The sequence below is a fragment of the Protopterus annectens genome, chromosome 1.part1, assembly GCF_019279795.1.
Source record: "Protopterus annectens isolate FY-2018-M chromosome 1.part1, PAN1.0, whole genome shotgun sequence".
Lineage (NCBI taxonomy): Eukaryota > Metazoa > Chordata > Ceratodontiformes > Protopteridae > Protopterus > Protopterus annectens.
The window spans coordinates 1,310,548,253-1,310,570,280 of NC_056726.1; positions in this window are offsets into that span (position 1 = coordinate 1,310,548,253).

The following is a 22,028-nucleotide window of genomic DNA, read 5'->3' on the forward strand; positions in this document are numbered from 1 at the left end:
AAGGGGTGTTTATTCATTGTGGGGATAGAGTATTTCTGAGTGGTGAGAAGTTTAAATGAGAAGGTGAGGAGTTGGGTTATTGGGTGAAGATTGGGAGAGATGGGATAGTGTAATTGTGGGAATGGGGTGTTCAGATGGTAAGTAGTGTGGTAAAGTTGTGGGTGGTAAGAGATGACAGGTTGGGTGAGGAGATAGAGGTATGTTAGTTTAAGAGAAAGTGATAGAAGACATAGGGTGGAATAAGGGTATGTAGGCATGTTGATAGGGTTACTTGAAAGTGGGTGATGCAATTGTCAAAGTATATGATATAGTGGAAGGGATAAGAAGGATTTACTAGAGAAGTGTAGAAAGAGGTGTGGGAGTGGAGGTGGGTGTTATAGGGTAGATAGGTGAGTGAGTGTGTTAGAAGTGGGATGTATTGAAGTGTAGTGCCTATGGGAGTGGTTTGAAATTGGATATTAGGCTGATGGGGTGTGGCACGGTGTTGGAATGAGATTGGTGTAGAGAAAAAGTGGGTGTGGAAACAAGAGGGATATAGCTAGATGCACTGGGGGCGGTGGGATTTGGGGGCAGGGTAGGGGGCGGAGTGAGCCAACGGAGCGGAAGAAACCAGGAGAGGATCGAGAGCCTATCAGTGGAGCAAAGATTAGAGGAGAGTAAGTAGTGGCAGGGTAAGTAAGGAATACTGTATATAATATGGATAGGAAAGTATGAATGTAGATATTGGCAGAGTAAGGAATAAGTGAGAGAAAAGTAATGACAGTGGGGAGGCGCCTCTAGTGGTCAATGCAGAGAATGCACTAGGCCAAACTAGGTGGGTCTGGGGGCTGAGTGGGATAAATTAAGGAAGAGCTAGTGAAACCCAGGGAAGAGATGAGGTAGAAGTGGATGGAGATAAGAGAGTGTCTAGGCTGCTGGGTGCCCTGGCAGGGAGATAGCTTGAAACTAATAGTACATGGAGTTCTAATTCGTGGAGGCCAAAGTATTAACACACACACATACTTTCTTGGTATCCTCTGGGAGACTTGTTCCAATGTCCAAGTGGGATTTGAGGCAGCAGGGCAGTATATTGCCTAAGCAAGAATGTTTGGATGAGGTAGGTGACCTTTAGTATATTGAATGTATCCACCCAGGCAGGTCCCAAGGGAAAAACAGGGCAATAATAACTGGAGACAGGAGAAGAGATGGGTAAGAGTTAGTCACAGAGAAGCAGACACAAAATGCAGTGCATATGAATATTACTAGGCAGGTAAAAAGTGTTATGCTAAAGTATCATCAATCAACAATAAACCTTTAGGCTAAAACATATAAAACTAGGCAGATTACAACTAATTATGTAAAGCAGAATAACAATGTGTTTGTATAGTACCATGGGATACAGACTTCCAGGAATAAGAGGTTTGCATAGACATGGGGCTGGCGTTTGCCAGTGTTTGTAAGGGCTAAAGCAACTACAAAATAGTTCAGCAAACGACCATGAACAGTTCCCTGTAATTAAAGTGAAACCACTGTAGATTAATAGTGTGGGTATAAAGTAAACGGAATAGTCCGCCTGAGGTGTCCGTACAAAAATGCAATGGCCTCTACATCAAGAGGTGTACTAATTGGCCCTGTCAGGTATTATCAGCACTATTAATGTGCAGTTATTAACTGTAGCACTAATTACAGACACTGAAGCCTCAGGGCAGTATCGCACCCCTCGGTAGCGACTATAGAGGCATTAGGGCACGCTAATCAAACTGTGGGAATTACTAGCAATCACAGTAATGCGAGCTGCATTCCATCAAGCGAGAGGGCAACGTTCATAAGGAACAGTGTGGGTAGTGGAATTCTATGGTAGACTCTAAGCGGGAGTCGCCAAATAATGAGCTCTAGGCTCTGGATTCTGCAGTCGTTTGGACCAACACTCACTTAAGCCCTCTAAACTGCAGTCGTTCTGGGCAACATACAGTGAATCAAATACATATGAGAAATTGAGCAAAAGCGACAGTATAAGCACTCTAGACAGTAAAACCAGTATAAGCAGTATAAACAGTATAACGACAGTATAAGCACTCTAGACAGTAAAACCAGTATAAGCAGTATAAACAGTATAAATGAAAGGCAGTATATGCACTTTAAACAGCAGTCTTTCTGAGCGATACACAAAATCAAAAACCCATGAGTGATAAGCACGGAGAACAACAGAATACAATAAGAAATGCAAGTTTCATTCAATGATAAAATATTTAAGTTCCCTAAATTGTAGTCGTAAAGAGCGACTTAAAAGTAAACTAAGAACACATGCTTGTGTAGGCTATGACAGCAAGCAAAATGCTTGTGTAGTATGTAGCAGCAACGACAGCAAACAGAGTGAAATACAAGCATATTATATCAACAATTCCAAACGCAAAGACAATTAGGGGAAGGCCCCGATAAACAGAGTTGCAATATCAGCAGGATTACTTACACTAGGAGCGCACTCCTAACCAGGCACAAGCAGCAGCCAAAGGGAGTTTTTAAAAATGGCCTTAAGGAGGGTATAAATAACTTCCAGGCGGAAGTAGAGAAGGGAGGTGGGAGGGGCGAGGAGTATAAGCTAGTGTGGAAAACCGGAAGGTCCACAATCATCCGATGCAGGAAGTAAGGATGTACGATGGGTAGCAGAGTCTAAGGGAGGAAGAGAACTATGAATGCACTAGTAGGCTAGGTGCGTGGGACAGAGGTTGCATGAGCAGTATGTCCTGGTGGATAGAAGCGGAGAAAGCAGGGAGAGAGGGGAAGGGAAAGAGGCAGGACAGTAAGTGAGAGATGCAATGATAAGTAAAAAGAGTAGGGTAGAGATAGCGTGAGTCGTATAGTCAGATACCTAGAAGGAGGAGAAGGAAGGTAGCAACTAGTTGAGTGTAGTGTGAAGGAAAATGACTAGACCAACAAGCGATAGGCAAGGTGGGGGACAGGGTGTAACAGACCAGGAGAGGATCGAGAGCCTATCAGTGGAGCAAAGATTAGAGGAGAGTAAGTAGTGGCAGGGTAAGTAAGGAATACTGTATATAATATGGATAGGAAAGTATGAATGTAGATATTGGCAGAGTAAGGAATAAGTGAGAGAAAAGTAATGACAGTGGGGAGGGGCCCTCTAGTGGTCAATGCAGAGAATGCACTAGGCCAAACTAGGTGGGTCTGGGGCTGAGTGGGATAAATTAACGAACAGCTAGTGAAACCCAGGGAAGAGATGAGGTAGAAGTGGATGGGAGATAAGAGAGTGTCTAGGCTGCTGGGTGCCCTGGCAGGAGATAGCTTGAAACTAATAGTACATGGAGTTCTAATCCGTGGAGGCCAAAGTATTAACACACACACATACTTTCTTGGTATCCTCTGGGAGACTTGTTCCAATGTCCAAGTGGGATTTGAGGCAGCAGGGCAGTATATTGCCTAAGCAAGAATGTTTGGATGAGGTAGGTGACCTTTAGTATATTGAATGTATCCACCCAGGCAGGTCCCAAGGGAAAAACAGGGCAATAATAACTGGAGACAGGAGAAGAGATGGGTAAGAGTTAGTCACAGAGAAGCAGACACAAAATGCAGTGCATATGAATATTACTAGGCAGGTAAAAAGTGTTATGCTAAAAGTATCATCAATCAACAATAAACCTTTAGGCTAAAACATATAAAAACTAGGCAGATTACAACTAATTATACGTAAAGCAGAATAACAATGTGTTTGTATAGTACCATGGGATAGAGACTTCCAGGGGAATAAGAGGTTTGCATAGACACGTGGGGCTGGCGTTTTGCGCCAGTGTTTGTAAGGGCTAAAGCAACTACAAAATAGTTCAGCAAACGACCATGAACAGTTCCCTGTAATTAAAGTGAAACCACTGTAGATTAATAGTGTGGGTATAAAGTAAACGGAATAGTCCGTCTGAGGTGTCCGGTACAAAAATGCAATGGCCTCTACATCAAGAGGTGTACTAATTGGCCCTGTCAGGTATTATCAGCACTATTAATGTGCAGTTATTAACTGTAGCACTAATTACAGACACTGAAGCCTCAGGGCAGTATCGCACCCCTGTCGGTAGCGACTATAGAGGCATTAGGGTACGCTAATCAAACTGTGGGAATTACTAGCAATCACAGTAATGCGAGCTGCATTCCATCAAGCGAGAGGGCAACGTTCATAAGGAACAGTGTGGGTAGTGGAATTCTATGGTAGACTCTAAGCGGGAGTCGCTTGCAAATAATGAGCTCCTAGGCTCTGGATTCTGCAGTCGTTTGGACCAACACTCACTTAAGCCCTCTAAACTGCAGTCGTTCTGGGCAACATACAGTGAATCAAATACATATGAGAAATTGAGCGCCAAAATCGACAGTATAAGCACTCTAGACAGTAAAACCAGTATAAGCAGTATAAACAGTATAAACGACAGTATAAGCACTCTAGACAGTAAAACCAGTATAAGCAGTATAAACAGTATAAATGAAAGGCAGTATATGCACTTTAAACAGCAGTCTTTCTGAGCGATACACAAAATCAAAAACCCATGAGTGATAAGCACGGAGAACAACAGAATACAATAAGAAATGCAAGTTTCATTCAATGATAAAATATTTAAGTTCCCTAAATTGTAGTCGTAAAGAGCGACTTAAAAGTAAACTAAGAACACATGCTTGTGTAGGCTATGACAGCAAGCAAAATGCTTGTGTAGTATGTAGCAGCAAACGACAGCAAACAGAGTGAAATACAAGCATATTATATCAACAATTCCAAACGCAAAGACAATTAGGGGAAGGCCCCGATAAACAGAGTTGCAATATCAGCAGGATTACTTACACTAGGAGCGCACTCCTAACCAGGCACCAGCAGCAGCCAAAGGGAGATTTTTAAAAATGGCGCTAAGGAGGGGTATAAATAACTTCCAGGCGGAAGTAGAGAAGGGAGGTGGGAGGGGCGAGGAGTATAAGCTAGTGTGGAAAACCGGAAGGTCCACAATCATCCGATACAGGAAGTAAGGATGTACGATGGGTAGCAGAGTCTAAGGAGGGAGAAGAGAACTATGAATGCACTAGTAGGCTAGGTGCGTGGGACAGAGGTTGCATGAGCAGTATGTCCTGGTGGATAGAAGCGGAGAAAGCAGGGAGAGGGAAGGGAAAGAGGGAGGAGAGTAAGTCAGAGATGGAACGATAAGTAAAAGAGTCCCGTAGAGATCGCGTGAGTCGATAGTCAGATACCTAGAAGGAGGAGAAGGGAAGGTAGCAACTAGTTGAGTGTAGTGTGAAGGAAAATGACTAGACCAACAAGCGATAGGCAAGGTGGGGGACAGGGTGTAACAGACCAGGAGAGGATCGAGAGCCTATCAGTGGAGCAAAGATTAGAGGAGAGTAAGTAGTGGCAGGGTAAGTAAGGAATACTGTATATAATATGGATAGGAAAGTATGAATGTAGATATTGGCAGAGTAAGGAATAAGTGAGAGAAAAGTAATGACAGTGGGGAGGGGGCGCCCTCTAGTGGTCAATGCAGAGAATGCACTAGGCCAAACTAGGTGGGTCTGGGGCTGAGTGGGATAAATTAAGGAAGAGCTAGTGAAACCCAGGAAGAGATGAGGTAGAAGTGGATGGGAGATAAGAGAGAGTGTCTAGGCTGCTGGGTGCCCTGGCAGGGAGATAGCTTGAAACTAATAGTACATGGAGTTCTAATCCGTGGAGGCCAAAGTATTAACACACACACATACTTTCTTGGTATCCTCTGGGAGACTTGTTCCAATGTCCAAGTGGGATTTGAGGCAGCAGGGCAGTATATTGCCTAAGCAAGAATGTTTGGATGAGGTAGGTGACCTTTAGTATATTGAATGTATCCACCCAGGCAGGTCCCAAGGGAAAAACAGGGCAATAATAACTGGAGACAGGAGAAGAGATGGGTAAGAGTTAGTCACAGAGAAGCAGACACAAAAATGCAGTGCATATGAATATTACTAGGCAGGTAAAAAAAAGTGTTATGCTAAAAGTATCATCAATCAACAATAAACCTTTAGGCTAAAAACATATAAAAACTAGGCAGATTACAACTAATTATACGTAAAGCAGAATAACAATGTGTTTGTATAGTACCATGGGATACAGACTTCCAGGGGAATAAGAGGTTTGCATAGACACGTGGGGCTGGCGTTTTGCGCCAGTGTTTGTAAGGGCTAAAGCAACTACAAAATAGTTCAGCAAACGACCATGAACAGTTCCCTGTAATTAAAGTGAAACCACTGTAGATTAACAGTGTGGGTATAAAGTAAACGGAATAGTCCGTCTGAGGTGTCCGGTACAAAAATGCAATGGCCTCTACATCAAGAGGTGTACTAATTGGCCCTGTCAGGTATTATCAGCACTATTAATGTGCAGTTATTAACTGTAGCACTAATTACAGACACTGAAGCCTCAGGGCAGTATCGCACCCCTGTCGGTAGCGACTATAGAGGCATTAGGGTACGCTAATCAAACTGTGGGAATTACTAGCAATCACAGTAATGCGAGCTGCATTCCATCAAGCGAGAGGGCAACGTTCATAAGGAACAGTGTGGGTAGTGGAATTCTATGGTAGACTCTAAGCGGGAGTCGCTTGCAAATAATGAGCTCCTAGGCTCTGGATTCTGCAGTCGTTTGGACCAACACTCACTTAAGCCCTCTAAACTGCAGTCGTTCTGGGCAACATACAGTGAATCAAATACATATGAGAAATTGAGCGCCAAAAACGACAGTATAAGCACTCTAGACAGTAAAACCAGTATAAGCAGTATAAACAGTATAAACGACAGTATAAGCACTCTAGACAGTAAAACCAGTATAAGCAGTATAAACAGTATAAATGAAAGGCAGTATATGCACTTTAAACAGCAGTCTTTCTGAGCGATACACAAAATCAAAAACCCATGAGTGATAAGCACGGAGAACAACAGAATACAATAAGAAATGCAAGTTTCATTCAATGATAAAATATTTAAGTTCCCTAAATTGTAGTCGTAAAGAGCGACTTAAAAGTAAACTAAGAACACATGCTTGTGTAGGCTATGACAGCAAACAAAATGCTTGTGTAGTATGTAGCAGCAAACGACAGCAAACAGAGTGAAATACAAGCATATTATATCAACAATTCCAAACGCAAAGACAATTAGGGGAAGGCCCGATAAACAGAGTTGCAATATCAGCAGGATTACTTACACTAGGAGCGCACTCCTAACCAGGCACCAGCAGCAGCCAAAGGGAGTTTTTTAAAAATGGCGCCTTAAGGAGGGGGTATAAATAACTTCCAGGCGGAAGTAGAGAAGGGAGGTGGGGAGGGGCGAGGAGTATAAGCTAGTGTGGAAAACCGGAAGGTCCACAATCATCCGATACAGGAAGTAAGGATGTCGATGGGTAGCAGAGTCTAAGGGGAGGGAGAAGAGAACTATGAATGCACTAGTAGGCTAGGTGCGTGGGACAGAGGTTGCATGAGCAGTATGTCCTGGTGGATAGAAGCGGAGAAAGCAGGGAGAGAGGGGAAGGGAAAGAGGGAGGAGAGTAAGTGAGAGATGCAATGATAAGTAAAAGAGTAGGGTAGAGATAGCGTGAGTCGTATAGTCAGATACCTAGAAGGAGGAGAAGGGAAGGTAGCAACTAGTTGAGTGTAGTGTGAAGGAAAATGACTAGACCAACAAGCGATAGGCAAGGTGCGGGACAGGGTGTAACAGACCAGGAGAGGATCGAGAGCCTATCAGTGGAGCAAAGATTAGAGGAGAGTAAGTAGTGGCAGGGTAAGTAAGGAATACTGTATATAATATGGATAGGAAAGTATGAATGTAGATATTGGCAGAGTAAGGAATAAGTGAGAGAAAAGTAATGACAGTGGGAGGGGGCCCTCTAGTGGTCAATGCAGAGAATGCACTAGGCCAAACTAGGTGGGTCTGGGGGCTGAGTGGGATAAATTAAGGAAGAGCTAGTGAAACCCAGGGAAGAGATGAGGTAGAAGTGGATGGGAGATAAGAGAGTGTCTAGGCTGCTGGGTGCCCTGGCAGGAGATAGCTTGAAACTAATAGTACATGGAGTTCTAATCCGTGGAGGCCAAAGTATTAACACACACACATACTTTCTTGGTATCCTCTGGGAGACTTGTTCCAATGTCCAAGTGGGATTTGAGGCAGCAGGGCAGTATATTGCCTAAGCAAGAATGTTTGGATGAGGTAGGTGACCTTTAGTATATTGAATGTATCCACCCAGGCAGGTCCCAAAGGGAAAAACAGGGCAATAATAATTTCTTGGTATCCTCTGGGAGACTTGTTCCAATGTCCAAGTGGGATTTGAGGCAGCAGGGCAGTATATTGCCTAAGCAAGAATGTTTGGATGAGGTAGGTGACCTTTAGTATATTGAATGTATCCACCCAGGCAGGTCCCAAGGGAAAAACAGGGCAATAATAATTTCTTGGTATCCTCTGGGAGACTTGTTCCAATGTCCAAGTGGGATTTGAGGCAGCAGGGCAGTATATTGCCTAAGCAAGAATGTTTGGATGAGGTAGGTGACCTTTAGTATATTGAATGTATCCACCCAGGCAGGTCCCAAGGGAAAAACAGGGCAATAATAAACTAGGAGCGCACTCCTAACCAGGCACCAGCAGTCATGCTGTAGTGTGATAGGGTAGTTAGGTGCAAGTTCGATTCCCAGCCCTGCCAAGTGTGTGTGTGTGTGTGTGTGTGTGTGTGTGTGTGTGTGTGTGTGTGTGTGTGTGTGTGTGTGTGTCTATGCTCCCGTCCGCCTGGGGACTCAGGTTATGCTTTTAGATGCTTCGCACCACAGATATATCCTGCTGACGTCTTTGCCTTTGCGGATGTTGACACACACCTTGAAGAATGCCTGTGGGTCTGCTGTGTTTAGTAATCTTGGTAGCGCGTTCTGTAAATGCGTCATGCTGTAGTGTGATAGGGTAGTTAGGTGTAAGTTCGATTCCCAGCCCTGCCAAGTGTGTGTGTGTGTGTGTGTGTGTGTGTGTGTGTGTGTGTGTGTGTGTGTGCATTCTCCCGTCCACCTGGGGACTCAGGTTATGCTTTTAGATACTTCGCACCACAGATATATCCTGCTGACGTCTTTGCCTTTGCGGATGTTGACACACACCTAGAAGAATGCCTGTGGGTCTGCTGTGTTTAGTAATCTTGGTAGCGCATTCTGTAAATGCGTCATGCTGTAGTGTGATAGGGTAGTTAGGTGTAAGTTCGATTCCCAGCCCTGCCAAGTGTGTGTGTGTGTGTGTGTGTGTGTGTGTGTGTGTGTGTGTGTGCTCCCATCTGCCTGGGGACTCAGGTTATGCTTTTAGATGCTTCGGACCACAGATATATCCTGCTGACATCTTTGCGGATGTTGACACGCACCTAGAAGAATGCCTGTGGGTCTGCTGTGTTTAGTAATCTTGGTAGCGCGTTCTGTAAATGCGTCATGCTGTAGTGTGATAGGGTAGTTATGTGTAAGTTCGATTCCCAGCCCTGCCAAGTATGTGTGTGTGTTTCCAGCTGCATGACAACAGTACATTGCTTTTACAGTATTCACTCACCATAACATCTGTGCGGCATCTTTGCCTTTGATGCCGCTGTCTACAGGCTAGACGCATGTCTGTGTGATTTCCGTGATTTACTACTCACGGTTGCACGTTCTGTCTCTGCGTAATGCTGTTGTGTGGTACAGTGGTTACGTTCGTTTTCTGCTCACAACCCTGCCACGTGTGTGTGTGTGTGTGTGTGTGTGTGTGTGTGTGTGTGTGTGTGTGTATGTGTATGTCTGTATATATATATATATATATATATATATATATATATATATATATACATATATATATTTTTCTGCCCATAACTCTGCTCTTGCATGGACAGCTGACTGTTTCATGTATCGCATATTTGCATAGCTTTCACATACCAATGGGGTATGTTGCAAATCCCAACATTGTCCATGCAACGTCCGTGTTACGGGCAGTGTTACACACCCTTACAGGCGTTTGCTGAATAGCTTGGCAGACATCTATCCTTGCTGTACTCTCACTCTACTCGTACACGCTGGAGGCTTCATGTATCATGGCCTAGTTTTGCTGTGTGTATGTCTATTTGTGCTGTGTACACGGCTGTGGGTATGTCCCACTATCACCATTTGTAAAGGTGACAGCCCTATAGGTACTTCATGTAGACTGCTGTGTCATTTGACATGTCAGCACATACCTGCGGACAGTACTGAACGTCCTACTGCAGCGCTTTTCATACCTTCTGCGTTATCTTGCAGTCGATAATGCTGTTTCCTCACACATGTATCTGTTTCTGATCATACCACTCCACCTCCTAGAGCAAATATCTGGACAAAGCCTTAACTGATAGTGGGACACATAGGGGCAGTATTGGCATGTTGCTCTTACAAACGTAGATAGTTGACACAATAATAGGTTTTGCATTAGTATGACTTTTCTGATGGATTTGATGTCTTAAACTCACATGTTTGTCATTATTTCATGACTTCAGTTATCAGGAATTTGCCAGAATGGTACTGATGTTACGTGGAACACACCAAACATATGAGGCAGAACTCTGCACATTCTGCGTAAATCTGTACAGTTGCGGAGTATGTGTCTGATGCAAGATATCAACTTTCTGACACCAATACACACATTGTATGGTGGCATCACAGGCCACATGCCATTACATTTATATTGCAGGACACACCCACCCAGAGGGTTGTATTCCTCACAAAGGCCAACAGCTGCTTATCCACACTAATTAGTCTATCATGTACCGTATGTGTACGCCGGTATTTGCGCTTTCCGTCAGTGGCAGAGCTCACGTATGAGTATGGGGGACTGGACATTGTAACGGTGACACTGCATGACACCCTGAGGGACACATTTCTTTTGAGTCTATTAACCTTCCACATTGACTTTCACAGGGCATACATTGTCATTCACATTTGTCGGAGTACATGCGTATGACTTGTACATGTTTTGTCATTTGTCCTGATGTCTTTCTTCTCACCTGTCCACCTAGTATCACTAGTTCTGTACATGTATTTTGGACAGGTTACCTTCATACCCCTAACCTGTACACATTATGGGTAAACGCCCTGACGTTTGACCTTTGCTCTTGTTACATTTGTCATAGTAATGTGCCTTTCTGGTAAATTACTGGCAAGGCATTACAAACTGTGTGGTTAGATAATAGTGACTGACATTTCTATGTCATGATTAGTAACACTCATAACATTCATATTCCTGGCTACGCCAGTATTCTATCAACGTTCTGACTTTGTCTGGGGTATATCTAATATAGTCCCTATTTGTATTTCATGTACTATGCCTTAGTGCAGCTGTTTTATTCTGACAGTTTGCCAGTTATGGTTACCATCTTGGTCGTACGCATGTCCATCCATGATAATCGCTTACATGACACTGATATAGGGCCCTACATATTCCCACAATGGTTTATGCAATATCCAGTGGATGGTTTGCCCCATTATTGAGAATATAGGTGTGTGCTATACCCACATCACTCCCACGGGGTGGGCCTACTAAATCTCTGCCAAACAACACCTAGGCCCATTTCTGCATACCCATGATTCCCATACCTCACACCCCTCCACAGTACCCATTACACATGTTTAATGTGAGCGGTACTGAAGTGTGGAGACACTTATATGCACTCCCCACTCTCCGGATATCAGTTTGTATGTCATACATTCTATCGACACATGTGTCATTACCCTTGCACCTGCTACTGTTGCATGTACAGCTATATCGTATTTGCTGAGGTCACTTATTTTGCATCAATGTCGGTTGACACTACATATGGATCAATTTTTGGGGTCCTGCAATGGACACATATATGCATGTTTAAAGTGTAGAACTTGCTGGACTGTCACTTTCTGGCCAATGGCTTGGAAGGCAGCGGTTTATTCACCTTTCGTGCATGTCTGTTTGTCTACCCATATTAGCTATGCCTTGGCCTATTTATGTACATATGTCATATCTACGGGACATATGTTTGTTGTGTATACATATATACATGTACAATCCTCATTTCATAATTTGCTTTGGTTTACGTCTGTGGATTATGTGTATACACATATATCTATATCCATACCATACCTTTCCACTGTACAGATTGTCGGAGAGTGTACAGCTGGTTGCCTCTTTATCTTCGGTGTGTTTTTCATAAACTTGTGTCTATCTGGCAATGTAGTGGCATTTCATTTAAGACTTACATTGGGAAATACTGGCAAGCAGTTCAGGTTACGACTGCATACCCTTCAGAGAATCCATGCTACTGACACACCCGTTATTCTATCCACTTTCTATGTTTGTTCTGGCACATATCTGGGGTTTGTCCCTATTTGTACCGGTAGTTTGCATGCCTTTGTCCAGTTTCATAGTTTATGGGGTTAACAGGTTTGAGCCATGTATATCTAACGTGGGGGAAACAGCATTCATTTACTATGCTGTGAGTGGATCACACACGCACAGGCGCACTTGCATTTACATGTTGTGGGTTACATCTGTTTAATAAATGTCTGCTTGCGCGGCCTTTCATACGTCTGACCGTAACACTTACTCATCTGTAGTCTGGTTTACGGACTGGTGTGAAACACACGGTTCACCTTTACGTATTTAACTGTGTGTACAGCATGAACGCATTCATTACACTTTACAGGGATATCTGCAGTGGTCGTAGGTCAACTGGGACTGCATTCACGTTGGACGGATGCCGGAAACAGTATTCTGTTGCTGTTCCGCCTCATTGATATGCATACCCATAGTACTTAGCTACATCAACATATGCCTCACCGCTTCACTTACAACACAGGCATCCATTCCCCTGCTGTGGGAAACACGGTACTACATATTACACATTACGTATTGCCTACTGCTGTGGACCCCAGCTGCATTGTTAATCACTCCAAGGATATGCAGAACACCAGGGCATATAGACGTATCACATACACATTTCTGATTGTCAGGGTGTTCATGTAGTGATCTGGGTATGGGCATGTCCGCCTGGTGAACGGAACTTCCCTGGCCGAGTTCAAATGTCAGATGAAGCATGTGGACAGGGAGCATCTCCCTATTATGAACATTTTACCTGTATTTATAGACACATGTTTGGGCACCTATCAGGAGCTTATTCTGTTGGCTGTACATATTATGGGTGGGGTTGTTAAGGTCCATACTCCACGGTGAGGGGGGTTCCATTCACATTTGACTATTACCTGTATTCATTCATACAGGGATTATTTTCTGGGACATGTTGTGACTACAGGTATGCAGTTGTACATTACACAAATGTCATGGCTTGTTACTGTACATATGTACGGACCATACCTCTCGACCTCTTTGAGCAACAAATCTGCGCAAACCCTACATGATGGGGAGAGTAAGAGGGACACATTTTAACTAGTTTCCTTACAAGCTTATAACATTGATAGAATACTAGGTTTTGCATTGTCATGACTCTTCTGCAGGATGTGGAGTGCTATACTTAACGCTCATTATTTCGTGACGTCAATCCACACCTATTTACCGGACAGACGCAGGTTGTCAGAGGCACACAACACTATGAGCCAACAGTCAGGTCATTCTGCGAATATCTGGACAGTTGAGTGATATGGTATGAACCTCTGTAATACGCTGTTGTGTTCTGGCACAGCAGTAGCTCGGCATTAGGGACAGATGTCAGGATGTGCTGGCAGACAGTTGAGTTTTAGACTTCATACTCCGGACATTAATGCCATTGTGCAAACTGTCATTCTATGATATATCTATGTTTATCCATCCACATGGATATATTCCTGCTTGCACCTGTTATACATTCTATGGATCTCACTCCTCTGAGCTCTCCATACTCCTGCTCCTCTCTACCCTCCAGCTTAACCAGACTTACCTGACACTCACTTGACTCCCATTATGTCATTGTTGTACATTTATTATGCACATGTTATGCATGTGTATTTCCTGACTGTATGCCTTTTACTCTTGTATTTTACCTTTAACATTATGTAGCCTTTATTTCCTTGTATTGCTTGTGGGGCTTTTCTACCCGGGCCTCTGCTGTTACTGGGCACTTCTTCGCCCAGTGGACTTCCCGGGTACTCAGACTGCACATACATGAATAACTTCTAACAGCTATCTTTGCATATTGTACCTGCTGTTGTACCTTTGTCTCACTTGTTGTCACGGCTCTGTCCAGATATCTAACTCACACGGGTTGTCTGATATGGTCGGTGACGCCGGCACACACTAGGTATCCCTCGCACTTCATCAGGGTTCTCCTGTTAATGTTGGGTGTCTTCCTCACCCTTCTGCCGTTTGCCACTATGCGAGTCTGCGATATATTCTCCCGCATATTTGTATGGGGACATGTGCGTCACGGGAAGGTGTTTTATCCTGGGTACTGGGTTATGCATGACCACTCAGGTCTGGACAGTGTCTTGGACCTGTACTTCACGTTCTGACTTGTGTCCAGATATGTACAGGATTGCACATCTTGTCGTCATACCCGTTCTACTATTTACACAGGTTACTTATCCCGTAAGGGATATTCCAGAAATTGGACCATTCCACACAGAAACGATATCGAAATGTATTTTGGCTTTATGAAAATGTGCAGGGGGTTTAACATGCAGGGAATACATGGTTTGCTATCCTGACACTGCCTAGGGTGACAATACCTACTACATATGCGTAGGGGTCGGTATGTGTAGCTGTGCCTGCAATGGACCAGTGGGCCACGTACGGGTGGATTTGGTGGACGTTCTGTTACGGGGCTGGGTTGTGTGATGTGGAGGGTATGCTGGGTAGCCCATTATGCAGCCAGGTGTGTTGCATTTGTTATGGCCAGTTCCATCAGGACCAACCTGTGGGTATGTGACGGTGACATATCTATACATTTTGATCGCACATTTACATGATACATATGTTTGTGGGATTGTGTTCTACACTATGGCCTGTCTGCTCACCTTGCAGCTGTTTCTCCATGCGTTTGTGTTTATGTCCACTTCACCCGCTGCCCCCTCCTATACCTCTGGTTCACCTTTTCTGCATACGACACAGTGTCGTCTTTGTGGGTTTTACCATTACCCATCCACCCCTCACATGCAAATTACTCACATCCGATAGCTCACTACTTTTGTTGTTGGGCCATGACACAGCCAGAGTAGCACATTGACTGCCCTACAGGTGTCGGGTACCTTTATGGTTGTGTGGACTACCCTGCCATGTTTGCTTCCCACGTGCTATACCTCACACACATAGGTACATGCCCACATTTCACTTTCGTTACTTAGTTGGTATACCCGGGTACTACCCATTCGGCTGTGTCACATACTAGTTTGGCTTCTACCGATGACTCCCGGAATTTGCACACCTGTTGTACTCATTGGGGGGATGGCACCTTTTCCGGTGTCCATGCTATTCCTTCCACATATCCGACTGTTGTGGACAATGCCTCCCCACAGTCTACGGTACTGTTTCCACCTTTTCAATTGGCCGCAATGTAACATTTGCGGTGGACACAACACATTTTCCATTCTGACACATACCCACGGTCAGTTTGGCAGATAGAACTTACAACTCTTGCCTATATCTAAGCTTTAGTCTTGTAGCATTTCAGTGGCTTATTCTTTTTCTTATGACATTTATGTACTATACGTGTGGAGAACAACTGTTTACTGCCACTATTACATGAAGTCTGAGGGATAATTATGTCCTATAATCTCTGCACATTTGCCATGTTTACATGCTTGTGTCAGGACACATCTGGCCGCAGCGGTACTGTCGCTCGCAAAGTGGGACAGGTGGTATTCTTAGTCGATGGTACGGGTCATACTGTCCCTTTCGGCCTACATGTGTCCTTATTGTTGTAGCTGTTTCTATGTTCCCGATTCGTTTACATGTGTATTCTATTCCCTATCACATTTGTTATGTGGCATACAGACATACCTTTTGTATGTGACTATTACATCCCTTGTGGGATATGATTCGGACATGACAGTCACTACATATATCTACTTTTCTCCTCGTGTATTTTGTTATGGACACATCTGCACAGCTATGTACCCTCTCTCACATTATGGGTCAGCTGGTGACCCTCTCCATTGGGCTGGACGTACCTCCTGGCGGCGCCCTAGCATATGATATGTTTCACTTCCACATGGTATAGCTATAAACACTACATTGGACCACGGGCACATGGTTTTTCTGTCATTTGTTCAAGGGTAGGGACCTGTTATTCCCTATCGTGCATTTGTGTTTGCTTCTTCCTTTTCTGTTCACAGGGACTATCTTGCATGCTTTGTATACGTTTCAGTCTCCACGGACACTGATAGGTGCGAGTATTACTGCAGGCGGACTTTACTATTCAGCAGTTTAGGCTGCTCATCGACAACCGACATTGACACGCCTCCCTCCGCAACTTCGGTATGCCCCATGCACTCGCACACGTTTCCTATGCACGTGGCTGTGGCGGCTGCATGCCTTCATTAATATGCATATGGCGCTACTACTCCATATATACGCCGCACGACCGGCGCAAGCCTTACACCGGCCTTGCGCCGAGCTTCATGAATCCGGGGGATTATCAGGTTGCTAGGAGTCTCTTCAGACCATGTATAATATCACCTTTAAATTAAAAGTTCAAGACCATCTTGAATACTGGATATAGCAAATTCCTTTACTAACATATGTCCGGTAAGCGCTTTTGCCATGCGGCTTTTTCAAACAATTAAAAATACAAAGTTACAGAAAACACCTTATATATATTTAAACATAATTAGCTAATGAGCATAATTAACAATCAATTAGCTACATAAAGAAATATACTATAAATATAAATAAAAGCATTAAATATAGCAAATCAATCAAAGCGCTTAATAAACCATCAAAATGCATAAAAATTGTATATTTATAAATACTTTATATAAAAAACTTTATATAAAAAGGGAACTCTAATAAAATTATCTATAACTAATTCTCCTATTCTTAAGTGCTGGTTTTAATAGAATTTTGTCATTGAGGCCAGGACGAGAATGTGCTTGTAACCTAATAATGCAACTAGTTTCTATTTGTTCAGTATGATTTCTGAGGTCACCACCTTTCATACTAGGTACATTAACATACATAACTAAAAATCTAAATGTATGTATATCATCATTCTCTAAACATGTTTTGAAAGTGCATTAATATTAGATTTAATATGAATTTGGTATAAATGCTCCCTTATTTTGTCCTTAATTCTCCGGTCGGTTTTGTAAAAAGAGACTTAACATACATAGTAACTAATAGAAAAGGGTAATTGTCTGGTAACATACTGGTTTCTTGGTATAAGTCTAATAAAAATTGCTTAGAATCTCTAAGAACATATGGATTAGAGTCTACTACTGGTCTCAGGTTTCTTTCAATTAAAATCGATAAAGGTTCAGTAACCCATCCTCTGCCTGCTACTATTGGTCTCATTAGAGGATTTATTGGGTCCTTATGGACCTTAGGTAAACCCTGTATAGTCGGAACTGTTGGGTTTTCCACCCATAAGAATTCATATATTTCAGTCGTAACTATACCAGTTTTGAGAAAATCATCTAAAGTATTATAAACCCTTTTATAGTTCTATTAGTTTATCAGATGTCCAAGCAATTTTTATTAGACTTATACCAAGGGACCAGTATGTTATCATACAATTACCCTTTTCTATTAGTTACTATGGATGTTAAGTCTCTTTTTACAAATATTCCTAATGGACTAGGCTTAGAGAGTATACAACAGTATTTGATTAAGCATACAGACATGTTACCTACTAGAATAGATTTTATATGTTTGGTATTGGAAGTAGTATTAGAAAACAATATTTTCTCTTTCAATCAAAATTTATTTTTACAAAGGGATGGCGTACCTATGGGTACATATTGTGCCAATAGCTACACCACCCTGATTATGGCATCATGGGAAGAACAAAAACTTTTCCAACTGAGTTATTTCAAAAAATACATCAGTTTTTATAGACGTTTTGTTGATGACTTGTTCTTTCTTTGGACAGGGAGTGAAGGAGAATTAAAAAAATTTTTAGAACAGGTAAATTCATTATCACATTTTCTAAAATTTACAATGACAGTATCCACATATTACATTGCCTTTTTGGATATATCTATTCAATGTTTAAGTAATGGTAGACTTAATACGGGTGTCCATAGGAAATCGTGCCACAAAAACACCTTATTACATAGGCATAGTATGCACCCTAGTTATGTCTTTAGTAACATCATAAAGGGACAAGCAATTTGTGCATCTAGGCTGAATCCTGCCCAGACTAACTTTGAAATAGAACTAGGGAATTTACATGAAAGATTGGTAGATAGGAAGTATAGAAAAAAAGAAATTGATGCTAGTTTTCAGTACATTGAGAGTCTTAGACTTGATAGGGCATGTCCCATCTTCTCAAAACAAGGCAATTAATTTTACAGGGTTTATAGGACTGATATGCATTCAGATAATGTGAAACAACAGAAAATATTATTTTATACACAAGATATTCAACAAACTAAGGAGATTTTTTATAAACATTAGAATATTTTAACAGGTGATCCAGTTATCAAGGGGATTGTTGGTGAACAGCCACAGTTTCTTTTTAGAAATAAAAAGAATTTACATAGACTTTTATATTTTCCTAATCAGGAAACTCCTCTTGGAAGTATCGATTATACTGGCACTAAACCATGTAATAGATGTAATTTTTGCTCTTATATTTCTGTTACCAACATGTTTATACACCCCATTACATCTAAAGTGTTCACTTTCAATATTAATGCAAACTGTGATACAGAACATATAGTTTACCTTGCTACATGCCTATCCTGTCTTGCCTTCTATGTCGGTAAAACCGACTGGAGGCGTAAGGACAGAATAAGGGAGCATTTATACCAAATTCGTATCAAATCTAATATTAATGCACTTTCAAAACATGTTTTAGAGAATGATGATATACATACATTTAGATTTTTAGTTATGTATGTTAATGTACCTAGTATGAGAGGTGGTGACCTCAGAAATCATACTGAACAAATAGAAACTAGTTGGATTATTAGGTTACAAGCACATTCTCATCCTGGCCTCAATGACAAAATTCCATTAAAACCAGCACTTAAGAATAGGAGAATTAGTTATAGATAATTTTATTAGAGTTCCCTTTTTTATATAAAGTTTTTTATATAAAGTATTTATAAATATACAATTTGTATGCATTTTTATGGTTTATTAAGCGCTTTGATTGATTTGCTATATTTAATGTTTTTATTTATATTTCTTTATGTAGCTAATTGATTGTTGATTATGCTCATTAACTAATTATGTTTAAATATATATAAGGTGTTTTCTGTAACTTTGTATTTTTAATGGTTTGAAAAAGCCGCTTGGCGAAAGTGCTTACTGGCTATATCTCTTGTTCGGTATATATTTTTCAGAGGTACAGGCCAACACGGAAGGACTGTGGCTGACTAAGTTCACAGATGACTGCAAACTGGGTGCCATAATCGACTCTCCAGCTGACACAAGCATCCTCCAAAAGGGCCTCATAGAAACAGACAACTGGTGCCAGAGCCATGGCCTCAAGCTAAATGCCAAAAAGTGTATAGTCATCCCCTTTGGCAAAAACAAAGTGCCCACAAATTACCACATAGGTGGTACTCCATTAAGTACAGAAGAAGTAATTAGGGACCTGGGGACCCAAGTTGATAGCAATCTCTCATTTGACAACCACGTGGCCAAAGTGGTTAGAAAAACATTTTATATAGCCCACCTAATCATGAAGGGATTCACATCTAGATCAGGGGAGGTCATCGTGCCTCTTTACTCATCCCTCATCAGGCCCATAATTGAGTAAAATGCCCCTTTTGGGATGTACCTTACCAGACACCTACAGCAACTGGAAAGACCCCAAAAGTACCTCACCAAGAGGATCATAGGGCTCAAACAGATGCCATATGCTGCCTGGTTAAAGAAACTCCAGCTCTACTCAGTGGCATACCGCCTGCTCAGAGGCGATCTGTGCCTGATGTATAAAGCCATGTCCAACCCGGAATTAATGGACATGCTGCACCTCAGAAAATCTAAATCCCATCGAGCTACACGCTCGAGAGACTTTAACCTCGGCACTGAAATAAATAGGACATGCTGGAGGGACAAATTCATAACCCAGAGGCTCCCTTCACTCTGGAATAAAATCCCAGTCCAGGTTAGGCAGAGTCCCTCATTGACTCTCTTCAAGAGGAATCTTGATGAGTGGATGGGAGATCGTAGGTTTACCCCGAGTATCACTTCTGTGTCACTGTTAGACAGAGGCACAGTATACTAACCTCGAAAAATGGCATAACAAAATTAATTTAAAATGGGTGGCGAAAGCCAAACACACTCTCGCTAGGCTTATAAATGCCCTAGGGCAGATAGCCTAGTATGAACCTATGAACCTATGTTAATAAAGGAATTTGCTATATCCAGTATTCAAGATGGTCTTGAGCTTTTAATTTAAAGGTGATATTATACATGGTCTGAAGAGACTCCTAGCAACCTGATAATGTCTTAAAAGAAGTTTTTTAAAACACAAGTCTGGAATATATTCTTTTGCCGAAGTCTGAAAAGACTTCTTTGTGTGCTCTTATGTGCTGTAATGTTAGCATTGTTGTGGTAACTATCCTGAATGGACTGGTCTGAAGAGACTTGAACTATTACTACTATCCGAACTTGAACAGTGTTTCCTATATGAACTAAGTGCATGGTTTTTGATCTTGAGCAAGTGTTTTATTTTATGTTTATTTTTGACAGGAAGTAGTGCTTCCCAAAAACATAAGGTGTCTGTTTTTTGGCTTGATTTTACTATTTACTGCACTTTGTATTGTGTTCTGCTTATTTAATCCTGTATTTTAATACTGTAAACTAAACTTCACTGTTTGTACTGCATTTATCTGCTTTACTGTGTCTGTTAAATTATATTTTGTTGCTGTTTTCACTGATTTCTTAGTATCTACTACAACTTCTTCTCACTGTTTGCAAAGCATTTGTTCTGTTTGTTCTGTTTTCCCGCCATGCAGTGTTTTAAATACCTGATTTGTTTGCCATTTAAAACATTCTCTATTGTCTCCTTGCTGTTTTTCTGCTTTTCAAAAACATTTTAGTGTCTCACTGCTGTTTCTCTGCTGTTTAAAACATTTTCGGTGTTTCCTGTCTAAATTAGTGTAGCTAGTAGCTGCAGCATAGTCCAGATACAGGTAGCTGCATCTGGGTCTGTTTGTAGCAGCTGTTGATTTCTGAGTACATTTTTCAAGCCATCTGTGATTGGAAGGGGCCCGTCTGCACCCTTGTGAGAGACGTTTGCTGATTGGAACCTATCTAGTGAAGGGTGATTGGTCTAGAGCTTGGAGTCATACCGACAAAGAAAAAGAAAAGAAGAGACAACAAAGCGTAAACAAGGAAAGACAACAACAACCATGTAGGACTAAAAATCCTGACAAAAAAACAAAATCTTCAGCCAAAGAAAAATGATGAAGGACAATCACAATAAAACCAGGCAAAGTCCTACACAATTGAAAAGAAGCAGAAGAAGCCCTAACAAGAAAACCCATAACAAAGAAGAAACAACCTAACAAATAAAAAGAACCCCTAACAGTATTACAGGACTGACAAAGACTACAAAATACAAATTATTGCTAATATCCAAACACTCATCCCAAGACAAACAAATGGACAAATGCAAGAAAAAAAGGCTACAACAAATGGATTAAATCCTGTAATACTGCAAACAGCAAAAAAACAGCAAAAAGGAAATGGTCACAGGACTAAAACATGCTGTAGAATTCCATATGAAAGGAGAGCAGTAGCTATAAAATACATTCCCATTAAGCAAAACAGGAGATATGAACACCTAAAACAAGAACAGCACTGATATAAAAAATACCAGTGAAAAAAACTCTCACAAAAAGAAATACCTCCTGTAATGCAAGAACAATAATAAAGGGTTGGCAAACAAAAAAGCA